We start from the raw sequence: 19,521 nt of genomic DNA, 5'->3' as shown, positions 1-19,521 counted from the left end.
CCTTGAATAATTTACATATCCAAATTTTTTGCCTGCTTATTTTCAAAAAAAGTGCGTTAATTATGCAAGAATATACGGTACTACTCTGCGATTGTGGATGCTACCCCCGACTCGTCAAACATTCAAACAGTATTTGTTCTAGTTTCATCACCCGCTGTAACAATGATCAGAAATGTTTACAGAATTAAAGGTTTTTGAAGTTTGTTTACTGTAACAAGACAACCTGAGAAGCCATAGCAGAACCGACTTGTTCAACTCTTCAAGAATGTGGAATCTTATTTGGAAACTGCAGAGGCCAAGGGTAAGTAAAAAACATTTTATTTTTATAGTTAACTTAAATTTGTTATAATTTGACGTGATAGTTATTACTGGGGGTTTTTAATATCCAGGTATGGTAATCCATCAAACATGAGCAACATCTACAAAGGAGTACAAAGCTGAATCCTACCAGAAAATCCATTAGCCCTGTATTTGCCATGTGTGAAAGAGCTGCTCAAACCAGTGCAGAGGTAATCATGCTCTTCCATATCATCCAGAAATGATATAATGCGTTTAGCTCAAATCCACGAAGATAAGGTAACAAAGTATACTTTATGCCTGTTAACCTCCGTTTGCTGTGGAGCAGTACACAAGTTTTCTGTTGTTGCTGGACTAAATTTGCATACGGTCATTGCCAATAAATGACATTTCACTGTAACGTACTCAATTGGTAAAACATGTCAGAAGGCCGGTTTTTACACGTTTTCTTCCATAACAGGTGGGAGATTCTACATTGTACAAGACAGCGTTGGGTGATCCCTCCATTCTGCATCCAAAACAAGGTGGCCAGCAAGAGTTGAGAGAGTGCGTCCTGTTGCTGCCCATTAGCCTGGACTGAAAGTTGCTTTAATTAGACTTAAAGAACGTAATCTAACTCCACAGACTACAACAGAAAGATGTGCTTAGATACACTTGAGTGCCTATTGATGTCTATGTGTCAAAGTCCTTTCAGATATCAACCCTTGGCATGTACTACTGATGCAAGTGTGATAAACTGATATAACTTGAATTATTATTATTATTATTTTATGATTATTATTATTATTATTATTATGACTTGCAATGTATGGCTATGAAGTGTTTCTACCCAGTTAGCATTAGTATTATTATCATTATATTTATTATTATTATTATTATTACTACATATGTACATACAATACGATCACGTTGTTTGTGAGGTTATGTCATGAAACATGTGGATACATAGACATTTGAGTTCAATTAATATAAATATCTGTAAATTAATATTATTACCTGTACATGATGTGCAATCTACTACAGAATTGTGAAACACATTGTAACATCCAGAATGGCTCTAGATCAAACAAGATGATGGTAGAATATTCTGTACATTATAACCAAGTTGTTAGGCACTCTAGCATTTACGAGAAGGTATTTTTGTAACATATCTTTCAAGAAGCCTGGCCAGGCACGTATATGAGGAGGTGGTGTTGATGGTAGAGACGAGTTATTGTTTAGTAGGAGTTTCACTGGTGAATACATGTTGTGGTTAGGCTGACATGCCGATGTAGACAGTCGGTAGTCAACTGTTTCAACTGTGTTTTTAGGTTACAACCTCCAGGTGCTGTGATAGGCAATTGTTAAGATGGCAGCTTGCTGATGTTCCAGGAGTGAAGTGTTTTGTTTGTGATACAGTGATTAAGGTTATGTGCATTTAATTTGTAAATAATTATAAATAAGTCCATGTACACAGTTTGACAGCATTTTTATGTACGTCATTTTGGTTACATCATTGGCAACCATGGGACAGGATGTAAGAATCTATGAGTGAATACGAGTGTAGTGCGGAATGCAAGGGATACTAGAAAATGTCGGTGAAACAGCTCAAAGATGAACTCGCCAAGAAAAATCTCCCGACGAACGGGAAGAAGAAATCGCTCCAGACGCAGTTACAGGAAGATCTCGCTGAAAAAGGAGAAGATCCCGAAAAGTTTTTCATCAAAGTCGACAAAGATCCAGACGAAACATCTGAAGATGAAGTAAATATTCCCAAAATGTGTTCTAACTTAATGACCATGATGCAGGCACTAAATGACAAAATTTCAGATTAAATTTCTCAAGCTAACTCAGTTTTAACCGGACAAATATCACAAGTGTACACGCGGGTTTACAAAGTTGAACAAGGCCCAGAATCGAATATTTCAACTGCAAATGACAACATTTCATCGCAAATTCGTGATGTCAATATCAATTAACGCAGCAGATATCGGACATCAGGTCAAAACTGGGACAGGTTGACCAGATTGATGGTAGAGTAAGCCACCTGGAAGGGGATATCTTGAACCTCAAGGAGGAGGTGGAAATCCAGGTTTCCAGCATGAAGCAACAGGTTGAGAGGAGAGTTTCTAATGTTGAGGGAAATTTTGAAAGCTGTCTCTCTGCCGTTGAGGGGAAATTCGGGAGCCGTATTTCTGCTGTTGAAGGAAGGTTAGAAAACCGGATTTTGACCATCAAGGGAGATGTGCAGAATATAAGGGAAAACACCTTCACGCAGTACAAGATAGATTAACTCAAACAGGATGTATCGCCACACCTCTAACCCCCTCAAACCTAACAGGCAATACAGCACACCTAGACCCGTAGGTGATTATAGAGAGCCTTCCAGAATTCCACGGGCGACTAGGAGAGAACCCAACTAGCTTTATGGAGGGATCGGTCAGTCTGTTAGGAAGGACTAATCTACTAGAGGACATCTTCGTGCAACTCATCACACCGCGATTAAAGGGGCAAGCCGCTACTTGGAATAACTTGAAGGGTCTGAATTTAAACTGGATGGACTTCAAGAGGGAGTTCCACACTAGGTTTAATTCCAAAGGAGTGAAGAGCTCCGTGAAAAGGAAGCTAGTGACTGAGGCACAACCCACTGGCATGAGAGCTAGCGCCTCCGTCATACAAAAGTACCAACTCTTCAAGTGTCTGCACCCGGAAGGAAGCGAAAATGAGATCTTAGCAGACATCACAGAGCTACTCCACGATGAGATTCGACTCCTAGTGAAAGTATCACAACCAAGATCCTTTGATGATCTACGCAGAATCATCACCCAGCCAGAGGAAGAACACAAGAGCAAAGCTACGGAAAAGACCAATGCAGTTAGGAAGTGTTACGAGTGTGGAAGAGCAGGACACCTGAAGAACAAGTGCCCAAACCTGACTTCGGAAAAACTAGGTCCGGCCCAGTCTGGATTAAGGGGGGATGGGACCGAGAACACGAAGGTGCCTCAAGACCTGACACGAGCAACCCTGGTCAAGTAGGAGAGGGATTGGTCAGACAGCGAGTAGAATAGGCCAACCCCACCCAACGAGAATTTTTCAGCCATACAACAGCCAAGAATGCCATTCATTACTACTGCCTATGAAGTCTCACCACCTCAGAAGGGTAGTGGGAGCAGCGGACAGGGTAACCTATTCCATCCAAAGACAGACTAATCTAACTGCTAAATGTATGAGCATGGCTATTGTAATTGGTGATCCTACACTATGCAGCTCATGAGGTCTTTTTGGGAAAAGACAGACGTCTGAGGGTTGCCTGGCACGATGGAAATCTCCGGACTCTCGAGGATATGAAAGTTGACTTAGACCTGGGAGATATCCAGTTAACACATCTTCGACCGAGTGAAGAAGAGGAGCTGAGACACACCTTAAAGGAATTTCCGGAAGTTGTCACCAATAAAATAAGACGGACTACCACGGTAACACACACCGTTGAATGCAGCGCTTCCTCACCCATCAAGCAATATCCATATCCAATCAACCTGGATAAACGCAACTTCGTCACTTCTGCAAGCTAGTTAGGCAACTCCGGACTTCAAAGCTGTCAACCATCATATGATTGGTAATTTAACAAGCTTGCATTCCAAGTGGGATTATGTAGTTCAAGAATGTAAACTTGCAGCTGAGAATGTTGGAATATCACAAGAGCTTCATGAATGAAGGAAAAAAACAAAGCTGCCTGAGGGAAGTTGTGAAATACAGACAATGTTTTTTAAAAAAATCAATGTTTTCCATGTACTGTTGTAGGTAATTTAACATGAAAATTTAAAGCCATCAACATCATAAAAGACTTATTCAATTTATTTCATAGAACCCAAAGTTAACAAGGGAAGATATGAAGACCAATGTGAAAAAGTGGGCTGAGTTGATGCATCAAGAAGAATTCTTCTTAGAAATAGAACACTTGAAAAATCATTTTTCTTTGGAATTAAAACCACTCCAGTTGTTGAACACACTCCCTGATCAGAAGTTGTTTTTTTTTTTTTTTTTTTTTTTTTGCTAGTTGCTTTACGTCGCACCGACACAGATAGGTCTTATGGCGACGATGGGACAGGAAAGGGCTAGGAGTGGAAAGGAAGCGGCCGTGGCCTTAATGAAGGTACAGCCCCAGCATTTGCCTGGTGTGAAAATGGAAAACCACGGAAAACCATTTTCAGGGCTGCCGACAGTGCAGAAGTTGTTATATGTGTTACAAACATGATCACTGCACTTTGTCTCTTTTGCACATTACCCATGACTGTGGAAGCTGAGCTTTCTTTCAACTTCCTCACCAAAGTTGATAATTTTTTACACTCTACAATGAGCAAAGAAAGACTAATATGTCTCGGCTGTTTTAGCTTTAGGAAACAGGCTTTCAAGAAATTTTGACTTTAATGGGCTCAAACAATTTTGCAAATCAGAAAGCAAGAAAAGCAGTTTTGTAATAATTTGAAATGTTGAGATGAAAGATAAATTTTGATGCATTGAAAAACATCTCTTGATATGTAATTTTGTACTGAACTTAACTTTATGTTAATATTCTGATCAATAAAACTTTTTTGTATTATTTAAAAGTACTGCTTCTCTTCAAAACTTGAGGCCTAATAATTTTTTCCAAAGATGTAGGGTTTTGATTATGGGTAGGTGTGCAATGGGGAAGGGCCTGGCTAAATAACTAAGGTGGAGCCCACCTGAGCTATCATCAGCCCTAGGTGCAGCAAAGCTTTGAGTAAGTTTGCATACTCGTCGCCATAAGACCTATCTGTGTTGGTGCGATGTAAAGCCAATAGGAAAAAAGTTTGCATATACAATCAATGGTATTTTATAAGAGGCAAGAAAGCATACAGACAAAACTACCACATTGTTCTGTTTCCAGATAGACTTTGTTCTACAAGATTGAAGTCTGGTGGACTCAGGATCTCTCATTGATATGCTGGAAGTAACATTTAGAAAAAACTATTGCTAGTACAAACAAATGGGAACAATTGTGGTAGGCTACTCACAATAATAAGATAAAGGTTATGTTAGGAATTAACTTTTCAGATGGAGCTATACATGTACCACTGTACCAAGATGGCGGCAGGTCGACATGTAGTGTTCCAAGTGCTCCGTATTTTCTCATTGTTTATAGTGGTTAAACGTGTCACGTGTGGAAATAACAAAGTGATCTTTAACGGTGGGGTGTTCAGTGAGTGTCCTAGTGGTTCAGTCCTCCAAGAGAACTTGCTAATTGTGAAAAATTGTAAAATATCGTGCTTAACATGGTGTGCCAGTGAATGTGTACGTGACCGCTGGTACTGGCAGTGCACTTCAAGCGAGGCGCAGGGTTGCCAGACCCCCCTCGTCAACATTTCACCTCTTTCTCCTGACCATAGCTGCGTGTGGAGATGTAGAAACAAATCCAGGACCTCCAAACAGAAATGTGAGTAACAGAATGTCATATTTGCTGTTCTAAGGGCCGCATCAATCAGCTGTACGTGAAGTGCGTGTCATGTGAAATGTCCACCCATAAGACCTGCGCCAAAATCTCTCCATCTGATTACCATAAAATTAAACGTGGCTTGTCATCTTGGCAGGGCTGGAAGTGTTGTCTCCCGGTACCATCGGACTCGTTCTTCGAAGTGACAAAGTAAATGATGTAAATAACTCTGTAAATAGTTAACAGTGTACAGGGCTCCCGAAACATCACCATTCTCTCATTTAATGCCCGTAGTATAATGGGTTATAGGAGACAGCAGGAGATAAGAGCATCGCTGGCAAGTATTGAACCATCAATCGGAAGTGTCTGTGAAACGTGGTTGAGCAATGCTACTTATTATGGTGAAGTATTTCCGCAACCATACTTGGTCTTTAGGAAGGATAGAACCTGGACGTCTGGAGGGGGTGTTCTCCTGGCTATACGACCTACAACAGAGAGACCTACGAAATGTTAGATTCAATTCTTAATACTTTCATTGTAGTTTGTGAACATGTAGATGCCACAGTGCTGGTTGGAAATAAAGAGTTGTGAAGTCAATTAGTTCCTTCACATGGCATGTAAGCAGAAAATAATTATCAAGCATCCTAAATATGACGACTTGGTCTGTTCAACTCTGATTTATTTTTATTTTTTATGCTAGTGGCTTTACGTTGCAATGACACAGATAGGTCTTATGGCGACAATGGGATAGGAAAGGCCTAGGAGTTGGAAGGAAGCGGCCATGGCCTTAAGGTACAGCCCCAGCATTTGCCTGGTGTGAAAGTGAGAAACTACGGAAAACCATCTTCAGGTCTGTCGAGGTGGGATTTGAACCCACTATCTGCCGGATGCAAGCTCACAGCTGCGCCCTCCTAACTGCACGGCCAATTCGCCCGGTCTCCGAGTTGTAACCCCATCGAGATGCTATAGGCGATATTAGACTGCGTGGCAAAGCAAATTTCTGCAAATTAATGCACAAGAACTTCAATTTTTTTTTTTTACATACATGAGAATCCATGAAAACTGAGTGGTAGGAAAAACTGCAAGAATGCCACAAATCTATACAGCTGCTGTGAGAGCAAGAACGAGGAGAATGTTTGAAGTGTAACTCTAAATGCTATTTTAGTTTGATGATGATGCTTGTTGTTTAAAGGGGCCTAACATCATGGTCATCGGCCCCTAATGGTACGAAATGAAATGGCAACGTAAAATCCCAAAAAGCATCCACTGATCACAATTCAAAACGTGAGGACGAAGAATGAATGGGTGGATGGATATAAATTTAAAACGATCAGTGGAACCAACCCACAGTGCCTCACATGAACAGAAGCGGGCGTAGAACAAAACACAAGACTTATTGTATTGATTAGGTGGTCAAATCCCATGGTGTCGTTCATAGAGTGCTACTAACCACAGGTACTGTAAAAGCCGTGGCGCTCTCGTTTGCTACTAATCACAAACCTATTTGGTACCGAACACAGTGGTACTACGCACAAGTAAAAACGACCCATAGTGTTCCCCGCGTGGTGGTACTAAGCACAAGTAGTTTCATGGTTCTAATTTGATCATCCCTTGGTTGCCCCTTTTAGTCGCCTCTTACGACAGGCAGGGGATATTGTGAGTGAATTCTTCGTCTGTGTCCCCCACCCACAGGGGGTCTATTTTAGTTTATGCTAATGTTCAAGAATTTTGTCCCACAGTAGTCTTTAACGTGCTGATAAATCTACCAGCATGGGACTGCATTATTTAAGCACATTCAAATATCATTAGACTGAGCCAAGATCAAATATACCAGCTTGGGCTCAAGGGGCCAACATAGCCAAGCAGACTGGTGATTCGACATACAGCAACATACCTGCCAACATTGCAAAACCAAGAATCAGGAGATTTGGATACGAAAATCAGGAAAAATCGGGAGGAATCAGGATATACAATTGCTCAAAACCGAAATACAGGAGTACTATGGTATATTGTAATACTTATTGTCTGAAAACACGACTGTTGCTATACGATGCTACAAGGTTGAAAATTACACATCTCTAGTCCCTCACAGAAAGTATGTGAGTGAATGTTCGGTCTCTGATAATTCTTCCGAAAATAGTATGAACCGTTGCCTACGCTATAATACAAGGCCTTGAAATGCACTCGTGGAAACGGGTTGCTTCCTAGTTCACCATTCAGCCGCTAGGATCGCGGTCTTGCCCCCTTCTATTCGCATGGCTGTATATGTCAATAAGTAAAGTATATCCTAAATAAAAAGAACTGAATGTTTTTGCGAGTATTGACAGTACTTTATTTATAGAGCGGTGCTGCATTGGCTTGGATATGTCATTGAAGTTTCAAAACTTTCCTTCTGAGGGGCTTCTTATCAAGTTTCAAAACTTTCTCTCTTCTACTTGAGTGGCTCAAAGTAATGTTGTCTAACAGAGATCTCAGAAATTTTCATAGTAGAAAAAGAGGTGGTTTGTCGCCTTTACACTTTCCACACTTAATTTCACTGCTGAACATGTCTTTCGAAAAAATAAACGTACACCTTTTAGTAACTCTCTTCGGGACAAGTACTGCGTAGCGGAAGTGACAAATTCCGTCGTTCACTGCAGAAGTGCCACAGACGATTTTCGGTACCGGTATCTGAGGGCTCCTCAATCTTGAAAACGAATAAGACACAATGTTGGACTTTGAGTAGCTGGAGAACAGATATGTTCTAAACAGCCTTTACAGTCTGGTTTTTCCTTTTGCCACACGAACCATAATGTCATTGTATTCCGCTTGGCGTCTTAGGTAGCTGAAGAAGAGCTCGATGTCATAGCTCGTTAGGTTCCTCATCAATGCATAATGCAAATGTATACTTATGAGGTATTTTACGGAGGCCACAGAGGACTGGGTAGTCAAGATCTATGCCTGATACATTTCTCTCATGATTCTTTCTTACTTTCTCTGAATGCATTTTAAGTTTCTTAATATATGACAGGAAATCATTAATTAACCAACTGAGGAGTTCATCTTCAGTACTAAAAGATGCTTTTTCTTTTTTTGCTAGTGACTTTACATCGCACCGACACAAGTAGGTATTATGGCGACGATGGGATAGGAAAGGCCTAGGAGTTGGAAGGAAGCGGCCGTGTCCTTAATGTACAGCCCCAGCATTTGCCTGGTGTCAAAATGGGAAACCACGGAAACCATCTTCAGGGCTGCCGTCAGTGGGATTCGAACCCACTATCTCCCGGATGCAATCTCACAGCCGTGCGCTCCTAACCGTACGACCAACTCGCCCGGTTAAAAGATGCTCGTTTGTTCTCGTTCCTGAATATGTCCCATGTGAGGTGTTGCAGACGTTATGCGCATTGAACAACTTAATAAAATGCTCCATAAAACAAATGGCTTATTTTAAACTGTATTTTATGCTCTCGGGACAAAACCACCTCCATACTTTAAAAACCGGAGATTGTTTCAGGGGAAAATACAATATATTTAGCTCTTGCTACATTCATTTTTGTGAAATTTGTTGGGCAAATTATTTTCCTCGTTGGTTTCCTAATTTAAGATTTCTGAGTTTGAAGATGCATCGCAAATGATTGCCGGTCACGGTAGCATAGTTTAAAAAAAGTCCAGTGACAAATTTTGGGAACGCCCGATTCTTATGACGTAACTCGGATCAAAACTTAGGAACAGAGACCTACTTCGATCAGCTTGAAGTCGTATCTCATGCGTAATACTTGTAATACTTCCTCTGTATAATGTTTCGAACATTGAACATTCACTGGAAACTTGTGAAACGAAATTCCACTACCTTTAATTTCTCGTGAATAAACCATGACTGGAACTGCGAATGCTTAACATCAAATACATAATACATTCACAACCAACTCAGTTAATGAACACGTTTAAAGGCGCGAGCCTGGTAGACAGGAGGCAAGATAGCGATCCTAGCGGCCCGGCATTGAACTTCAGTTTAACCACTTCCATAGCGTTTTACGGGCTCTATTTCCAGGCCTTGTATTATAACGTAGGCAACGGTATGAACACTCATGCTCCACATGTGTGAATCAGTCATGCATTTACTGTAGATGCCATTACTTGGCAAGTGCATAGAATATATTGCTTCACGCGCCCGCGCGATTATGCGAATCGCAATACTGTTTTTTTATAGTAATAAATTTAAATTTGCCAGAATTGTCTCCGAATGGCTCCTAAAATCTCCAGAAAAGTCACTAGCCACTATCTTTGAAATTCTGTCACTAATTTATTAAAAAACTTTAAACCTAGCGACTAGTCTCTAGAATCGACTAGACTGATATGAACGAACACGAACGTAGCACGTGACAACAAGAGATTGACGATCGAAATACGCGTCGTGATATTCACGTTTCAATAAAAATCTCATATTCGCGCGCATTTCTCGTATTAATAAACGTCGATATTTAATTTGAAAGCGGCAATGAGCGAAGGACTTCCGGCCACTTGCGTACAATGCTGAAATGGCGGGATTTGAAAAAAAAGTTTTTTAGTTCAACAAAAAATAAGCTAAAATCGGGAGAAATAATAGAATAATCGGGAGGCGGGAAACAATGTCGAAAATTGGGAGTCTCACTCCTAAATCGGGAAAGTTGGCAGGTATGCAGCAACTACACCTACACAGTACTGCCGTAAGTTTTGTCAGTAAAATCTAAACACGCTGTAGTATGGTAATTGTGAATGAAGAAGCGTGGCAACGCTGTATGTCGTCTTCCACAACGTCACCTTCACGACTTCGCCAGTAACTGGCTTGCAATGTGCCAACAGCAAGCAGCAGTGAAAGATGGAGTGGGGAGTGTATGAGAATCGTATCACTCTTTTGGCATATTTTGCTATGGAAAGCGAGCAAAGGAAATTTTTTCTACGCTAAAAACTCTCACTATCAATAAACAATGTGTGTTTCAGACAACAGCAGGGTTTAAACCAAAGGGTGCAACTGCTGATCACATCAGATCAGGCCATCCCAGGTGTGTAGGCCTATACAGAAAAGAAGTTGTGAATGCTGTTCGTGCAAGGATTAAACACAATCCTTCGTGTAAACAAACAATTTTGTCTTGTGTAATGAATAAACTGGCAGAAAAAAATATCCAAACACGAAGAAGGGTTTGTGCTAGACTAACGAATGTTGGGTGGCGTGTTTATACATGTGAAAGATGATGATTCAAATTTCCTGCAAATCATATTAGTGTGGCGCTAGTAGCAGCCCGATGATGTTGCACATCAGGTTTGCGTCAAATATGGGCTGTACTGTGAGAGATCATTAGTTACCGGTGAGATTGGACGGAGTGACTGAGTGGGTCAAGAATGCCTTTACGACGACAAGAAGCCAGTATCAACAGCTCACTGCGGTTGAATGAGTCCGTATAATAGGGCTACGTGAAGGTGAATTTTTTTCCCCTCGCTATTGCAGAACGACTTACAAAATTGTGCAAAACTATTTTTAATCCTCCTAGTCAATACCGGTACTATATATTTTTACGTCCAATTAAGACGAAAATTCACATATAAATAGACATGTTTCGACCCGACATTGGGTCATTTTCAGTAAGACATGTATGATGCATTAAATACATAGGTAACACACACTGAAATGTTAGTTAAAAAGTTTATTAAAAAGCATGAAGAAAGTTAAACTGAAATGTTAATCGTTAAAACAGTCTTGAGCTGGAAGTCTTTCTGTTTCAGTGCTATTTGTTGTCCTTTGGTGTGGTTCAACTGGTATCTGTATACTGTTGGCTAAGTTTGTGTGTTCCAACCTGGGCTGATATACATAAGCATTATTGAAGTTGAACCGTCTGATTTTAGTGTTACGTGGCCTGCTTGTACCACCCGTGTACTCTGATTATGGAGTCCAGCAAATGGGAAGCCATAGAAAACCATCTTCAGGGCTGCCGACAGTGGCATTTGAACCCACTATCTCCCGAATACTGGACACTGGCCGCATTTAAGCGACTGCAGCTATCGAGCTTGGTGTTATGTATATCAGCCAAGGTCGGAACACAAAATCTATGCCAACAGTATACAGATACCAGTTGAACCACAGCAAAGGACAACAACAAGCATTGAAACAGAAAGACTTCCAGCTCAAGACTGTTTTAACGATCAACATTTCACAGTTTTTTAACTTTCACCAAGCTTTTAAAAAAATCTTTAACTAACATTTCATTTTGTGTGTTTCCTATGTTCTTAATGCATCATACAGCCTTACTGAGGATAACCCAATGTGCAATGCCACATGTCTATTTATGTGTGAACTTTCATCTTAATTGGACGTAAAAATATATACGTCGGTCGAGTCACAACTATTTTTCTCGTGAACAGGAGACAACACGAAAAATCTAATATATGCATTTGGAAACGTACTGTATGTACTTGCGTATGATGCCACTAGATGGTGTATGTAAACAACAGTGTGGGTCTAAGCATGCCCCCACGCTCAGTGTGTGAGTGAGTGTGTCACAAAATGGAAGTCAACAAGCAGAAACAACGTAGAACATTAAAATAGCAGTTCTCTGCGGCAGAAACGCCAACGCCATGCAGAGCTGCAGGAAGCATTAGGTGTGCATGCCATGCCCTACAGAACAGTGGTGAGGTGGGTGGAGACGTTCAAACGGGGTAGAGTATCAACTGCCGATTTGCCTCGCCCAGGCCGTCCAGTGTCCATGGACAAAGATGTATGGATAATGGTGATCGATCAGTGTTTACATGAGGACAGGCGCTGGAATCTAGCAAAATTGCAAGAACATACAGCAATACCAGCGGCAACAATACGGCGCATTTTACACAAGGACCTACAGATGCGTAAACTTTGTGCAAAAGTGGGTGCCACTTCACTTAACTGAGGGACAGAAGTGGACTCGTTACGAAACATGTCGCATCAATCTGCAGAGGTTTCAGCAAGAAGGACAAGTCATGTTGAATCGCATTATTGCAGTCGATGAAACATAGGCAAGTGCTTATGAAACTGAACTGAAGAGAGAGTCAAGTGAATGGCGTCGTCAGGGGGTCAACACTGAGACACAAGTTTCGACAAAATCAGTTGCCCAATAAGGTTATGGTAATCCTGGCATACGATGTTCAAGGTGTTCTTGTGTGTCATCCAGTGCGTGAGGGGCACACTGTCAATGCAGTTTATTACAATTTCTTTTTGTTGTACCAATTGCGCTGTGCAGTGCGAACCAAACATCCAGATCTTTTGGACAACGCCATAATCCTACATAATAATGCGATAGCTCACATAGCAGCCATCGTTCAACATTGCTCACAACGGTGGGGATGTGAGGTTTTTCCACACCCGCCTTATTTGCCTGTTCCGAGCCCATGTGACTATGATCTAATCCCCAAAGTCAAGAAGCCATTACGTGGACAACGGTTTGTTAACAAAGAGGACATCATAACTGCATTTTGGAGAGAGGTGTCGCACGTTAGCGATACATATGCAGCAAATTGTATTCAGCGCCTACCCCACCACTGGCAACGCACAGTGGAAACCTTGGGTGATTATTTAGAGATCTGTAACCAGTGGAGACCTGTCCTTTTTACATAGTCTTGTGTATTTGCTGTCTATACCATAATAAAACAATGTTTATCAATGGCCTGTATTCTGTCACTTTCCTATGAGAATCTCTTGAAGTCAGAATTTGTCATCAGGCCCTATGCATAAGTACATGCCTTATATTTCCAAATACATATCTTAGATTTCCTGTATTGTCTCCTGTTCGCGAGAAAAAAAAAAGTTGCCATGACTTATGACTCGACCCTCGTAGTATTGACTAGGAGGATTAAAAATAGTTTTGTACAATTTTGTAAGAAGTTCAACCGTCAATACGGATTCAACAACGAGATTCATAGTCTGTAATTGCAGAACGACTTTGCAGGAATGTCTCCACTGTGCTTGCGTGCTGGCAGCAGGGGTCATGAGAAGGTACGCTCTCAAGAAGACCGGGCTCCGGACATCCCTGTGGCACCACCCAGAGGGAGGACCGCCGTATTCGGCGCATGGCTGTGGCGCAGTGGACTGCATCTGCAGCAGCAGTTCGAGTGACAGTTCGCACTACAGTGATGCAACGAACTGTTTGAAATCAGTTACTTGAATGACAGCTCCGGACAAGACGCCCTGCAGCGTGCATTCCACTTACCCCAAACCACTGCCGTCTGCGACTTCAGTGGTGTCAAGCGAGGGCTCATTGGAGGATGGAGTGGAGGTCAGTTGTTTTTTTCCGATGAAAGCCAGTTCTGCCTTTGTGCCAGTTGGTTAGGAGAAAGCCACGTGAGCGCCTGCATACCACCTGTCTGCAACATCGACACCTGGGAGTTCTGGTCTGGGGAGCAATTTCCTATGACAGCAGGAGCACTCTCGTGGTTATCCCACGCACCCTGACTGCAGATGTGTACGTCTGTTTGGTGATTCGACCTGTTGTGCTGCCATTCATGAACAGCATTCCCAGGGGTGATAATACATGCCCCCACGCCACTGTTGTAACCCAACATGCTCTACAGACTGTTGATATGTTGTTTGGCCTGCCCGATCCCACAATCGAGCTCGTATGGGACATCACTGGACAACAACTCCAGCATCATCCACAACAGGCATTAACTGTCCTTGTATTGGCCGACCAAGTGCAACAGGCATGGAACTCCGTCCCACAAGCTGACATCTGGCACCTGTACGACACAATGCACACACGTTTGCATGCCTGCATTCAACAGTCAGGCGATTACACCAGTTATTAATGGACCAGCATGGCACATTTGCAATGGCTTTTCTCGTGCGGATATTAACCTGTAGTCTTTTAACTTTAATCAATTAAATATGTTACCTCGACAAATATATTGTCAAAATTTCCAATTTCTACATTCCTTATTTCATGGTGTTTGGATATTTTTTTCCACCAGTGTATATCTCTACGAATTACATCACATATTTTGAAGGATGGTTTACATGTTGGTACATATCAAAGATAAACATGGAATTTACCAACTGAAAAATTAAAGGAAATACGTAGGTGCTTTGAAAAGTTCTTGGAATGTACTATAATTAAGTATCTTACCTTGGTGGAACTGTTTTTATTTTTCAACATAGTCTCCCTGTAGACTAATGCATTTGGTCCAGCGATGTTCCAATGCCTTGATCCCATCTCAAAAATGAGATTCCTCCAGGACTGCAAAATACCTCTCCAATTCAGCTGTCAGTTCTTCCCTTGTAGAAAATCTCCGTCCACCGAGGAAAATTTTCAGGTTGGGGAATAGATGAAAGTCTGATGGTGCCAAATCAGGAGAATAAGGTGGATGTGGCAACAATTCGTACCCTAGTTCATGAAGTTTTGCCATGGCAATAACACTTGTGTGCGGCAAAGCGTTGTCCTGATGAAAGATGACCTTTTTCCTTGCCAAACCAGGCCTTGTTTCGCGTATCTTTTCCTGTAGTTGGTCTAGGTTTGCATAGTATTGCCCCGTAATTGTTGGGCCAGTAGGAAGATAATCTATCAGCAGAATGCCTTTTGCATCCCAGAAAACTGAGGCCATGACCTTTCCGGCCGAACGCACTGCCTTTGCTTTCTTTGGTGGTGGTGAATCAGCATATTTCCACTGCTTTGACTGCTGTTTTGTCTCTGGGGTATAGTAGTGGACCCAAGTTTCATCTGTAGTCACAAACTGGCGCAAAAAATCTTGTTGGTTGCACTGAAAACGGGCCAGCACTTTCAGTCGACGATCCTCCATGACCATTTTATGCACTTTTGCGATAAATTCTGGGGTCGTAACACTTTTTGGCCGTCCACTACGTGGATCATCATCCAAGCTCTCCCGACCAAATTTAAACTTGCTAGTCCACTTGGCAAAAGTTGAAAATGAAGGAGCAGAGTCCCCCAGTGTGTTCTGAAAGTCTGCATGAATTTCCTTTGCTTTCATACCTTTCTTTACAAAGTATTTAATCACTGCTCGAATCTCAGTTTTTTCCATTGTCACAAATCACTACGCGGGAACAACAACAAAGAGTCGTCACTACCACACTCCTGCAGCTAGAGCACTGACGCGCCACGTGTTCACTCACAAGGATGTGTGATTATTGCACGGGAACCTCGTTGCTCTAGCACTGACATCTAGCGGGCGATTCCGAGAACTTTTCAAACCGCCCTCGTTCGCTAGGTTTGATACCAGGCTTTGTTAACGACGTATGGGGAGAGCCAGTATGCCTAGAGAAAGTACGGACCTCAATCCATTGGATTATTCTCTGTGGCAGAAGCTTGAGGGGATAGCATGTCAAAAACGGCACTGCAATATTGAGATGTGAAAATAATCAATCACGTCAGCTGTCAAAAACATTCCACTGGACACGATTCATGAAGCTATTGATGAGTGGCCTCAACGTCTTCGCCCCTGTGTTGTCATACATGGTGATCATTTTGAATAACAGTATGTACATCCTATAGCATTTTTTGTGTTTTTTAGAATATATGTATATTAAAAGGGTTTTATTTAGTAGTTATATGCACTGAAAGTACCGACAGATCTCATGGCAGTACTGTGTATAATAACTAACATTCAATATAAACTTGAATAACTCTCTCCTGTACATTCTTATCTTCAAAATTATAAGCAAGGAGAGGAAGAGCAATTCGTTTATAAGTACTCACGCTATAAAGATTTCTGCTTATGAGTAAACACACTGACTAGATGATTTTATTTATTGCTTACCTGGATATATGTAGAATCATTGTGTGTTCTGAAACAATTACTTTTGCCACAAACTGTTTCAGATATCTTGGTTAAGATTTATCATCCCACATAAAAAGGCAGCAAGTGACAGCATTATCTTCTTTTATAACTAACGATGAACTTAAGATCTGAAAGGGAAAATAATTGCTTATATCCACAATGAAATTTTCCAGGCACACACAAACAAATCAAAATTACTGTACAGACTACATTAAACTGCTTGTTAGGCAGAATAACTACAGGTTGATGTGTGTTTCATAGGTGGGACCCACCAACTAGGGAAGCTCAACAGGTACTTAGTGAAGAAAAACTGTAATTTTCTCCAGTGTCGTCTTAATCTAACCCAAAAATCAAGGTCAAAAAGGAGAGATTTGTTTTGAGGGGAGAAAATGGAACACCCATCCTCTGACATGCTTGGGAGGATACAAGCCGAACTAGCCCACACAGTGTACAGGAAATGAACACACATTAACCACTATCTCAATGAGGACTCCAGTTCCTTAAAACCATACAAAGAAACAAGTGATCATGAGGTCAATGAGCAAGCTAAGAAGTTATGCCAACCAGATCTGTACAAACTGCTGCAAAAAGTACTGTTGCTAGGGTGAAGAACTGCTATCATCAAGAACTGTGCGACTGTTGGGCACACCAGAAGGTGAAAATAACATACATTATCATCATAGACTGTTATGCCTTTCAGCGTTCAGTCTGCAAGCCTCTGAGAATTTACTAAACGTCGCCACAATCCTCGATTTGCAACTAGTGTTGTGGACTCATTTAGTTCTATACCTCTTATCTTTAAATCGTTAGAAACAGAGTCTAACCACCGTCGTCTTGGTCTCCCTCTACTTCTCTTACCCTCCATAACAGAGTCCATTATTCTCCTAGGTAACCTATCCTCCTCCATTCGCCTCACATGACCCCACCACCGAAGCCAGTTTATGCGTACAGCTTCATCCATCGAGTTCATTCCTAAATTAGCCTTTATCTCCTCATTCCGAGTTCCCTCCTGCTATTGTTCCCACCTGTTTGTACCAGCAATCATTCTTGCTACTTTCATGTCTGTTACTTCTAACTTATGAATAAGATATCCTGAGTCCAACCAGCTTTCGCTCCCGTAAAGCAAAGTTGGTCTGAAAACAGACCGATGTAAAGATGGTTTCGTCTGGGAGCTGACTTCCTTCTTACAGAATACTGCTGATCGCAACTGCGAGCTCACTGCATTAGCTTTACTACACCTTGATTCAATCTCGCTTACTATATTACCATCCTGGGAAAACACACAACCTAAATACTTGAAATTATCGACCTGTTCTAGCTTTGTATCACCAATCTGACATTCGATTCTGTTGAATTTCTTACCTACTGACATCAATTTAGTCTTCAAGAGGCTAATTTTCATACCATACTCATTACACCTATTTTCAAGTTCCAAGATATTAGACTGCAGGCTTTCGGCACAGTCTGCCATTAAGACCAAGTCGTCAGCATAGGCCAAACTGCTTACTACATTTCCACCTAACTGAATCCCTCCCTGCCATTTTATACCTTTCAGCAGATGATCCATGTAAACTACAAACAGCAAAGGTGAAAGATTACAGCCTTGTCTAACTCCTGTAAGTACCCTGAACCAAGAACTCATTCTACCATCAATTCTCACTGAAGTCCAATTGTCAACATAAATGCCTTTGATTGCTTTTAATAATCTACTTTTAATTCCATAGTCCCCCAGTATGGCTAACATCTTTTCCCTCGGTACACTGTCATATGCTTTCTCTAGATCTACGAAACATAAACACAACTGCCTATTCCTCTCGTAGCATTTTTCAATTACCTGGCGCATACTGAAAATCTGATCCTGACAGCCTCTCTGTGGTCTGAAACCACACTGGTTTTCATCCAACTTCCTCTCGACGAATGATCGCACCCTCCCTTCCAGGATGCCAGTGAATACTTTGCCTGGTATACTAATCAATGAGATACCTCGATAGTTGTTGCAATCCTTCCTGTTCCCTTGCTTATAGATAGGTGCAATTACTGCTTTTGTCCAATCTGAAGGTACCTTACCAACACTCCACGCTAATTTTACTACTCTATGAAGCCATTTCATCCCTGCCTTTCCACTGTACTTCACCATTTCAGGTCTAATTTCATCTATTCCTGCTGCCTTATGACAACGGAGTTTATTTACTATCCTTTCCACTTCCTCAAGCATAATTTCACCAACATCCTTTACCTCCTCCCCATGAGCTTGGCTGTTGGGAACACCACCATGATGATTTCCTTTTACATTGAGAAGATGTTCAAAATATTCCCTCCACCTCTCCAGTGATTCCCTGGGATCTATTATGAGTTCACCTGAATTACTCAAAACACTGTTCATTTCCTTTTTCCCTCCCTTCCTAAGATTCTTTATTACTGTCCAGAAAGGTTTCCCTGCTGCTTGACCTAGCCTTTCCAGGTTATTACCAAAATCTTCCTGTGACTTCCTTTTGGATTCAACAACTATTTGTCTCGCTCGGTTTCTTTCATCTACGTACCAATCCCTGTCTGCCTTGGCCCTTGTTTGGAGCCATTTCTCATAAGCCTTCTTTTTACGTTTACAGGCTGCTCTCACTTCATTATTCCACCGAGATGTTCGCCTTTTCCCATCTTTACACACAGTTGTTCCTAGGCATTCCCTTGCTGTTTCTATTACAGCATCCCTGTATGCCACCCATTCACTTTCTATATCCTGAACCTGCTTCCTGTCTACTGTTCGAAACTTCTCAATCATATCCATGTACTTCTGTCTAATTTCCTCGTCCTGGAGACTTTCTACCCTTATTCGTTTGCAGGCAGATTTCACTTTCTCTACCCTAGGCCTAGAGATACTTAGTTCACTACAGATCAGATAGTGGTCTGTATCATCGAAAAATCCGCGAAAAACTCGTACATTCCTAACAGATTTCCTGAATTCAAAGTCTGTTAAGATATAGTCTATAATGGATCTGGTACCCCTAGCCTCCCATGTGTAGCGGTGA

General features: G+C 41.5%; 1 protein-coding gene across 2 annotated transcripts in view; it reads right to left on the bottom strand.

Annotated features, from left to right (window-relative positions):
- Positions 1–19,521, bottom strand: part of LOC136862709 (kinesin-like protein KIF3B) — a 397,790-nt gene that overhangs the window by 353,834 nt on the left and 24,435 nt on the right. For both annotated transcript variants that reach the window (XM_067138926.2, XM_067138927.2), the window contains exon 2: positions 16,478–16,626. The gene's annotated coding sequence lies outside the window, so the exon portion shown is untranslated. The remainder of the gene's footprint in view (positions 1–16,477; positions 16,627–19,521) is intronic.

The sequence above is a fragment of the Anabrus simplex genome, chromosome 2 (genome assembly GCF_040414725.1).
Source record: "Anabrus simplex isolate iqAnaSimp1 chromosome 2, ASM4041472v1, whole genome shotgun sequence".
Classification (NCBI taxonomy): Eukaryota; Metazoa; Arthropoda; class Insecta; order Orthoptera; family Tettigoniidae; genus Anabrus; species Anabrus simplex.
Note: the sequence above shows the minus strand (reverse complement) of the source record. Positions and strands in the feature narration are given on the sequence as shown.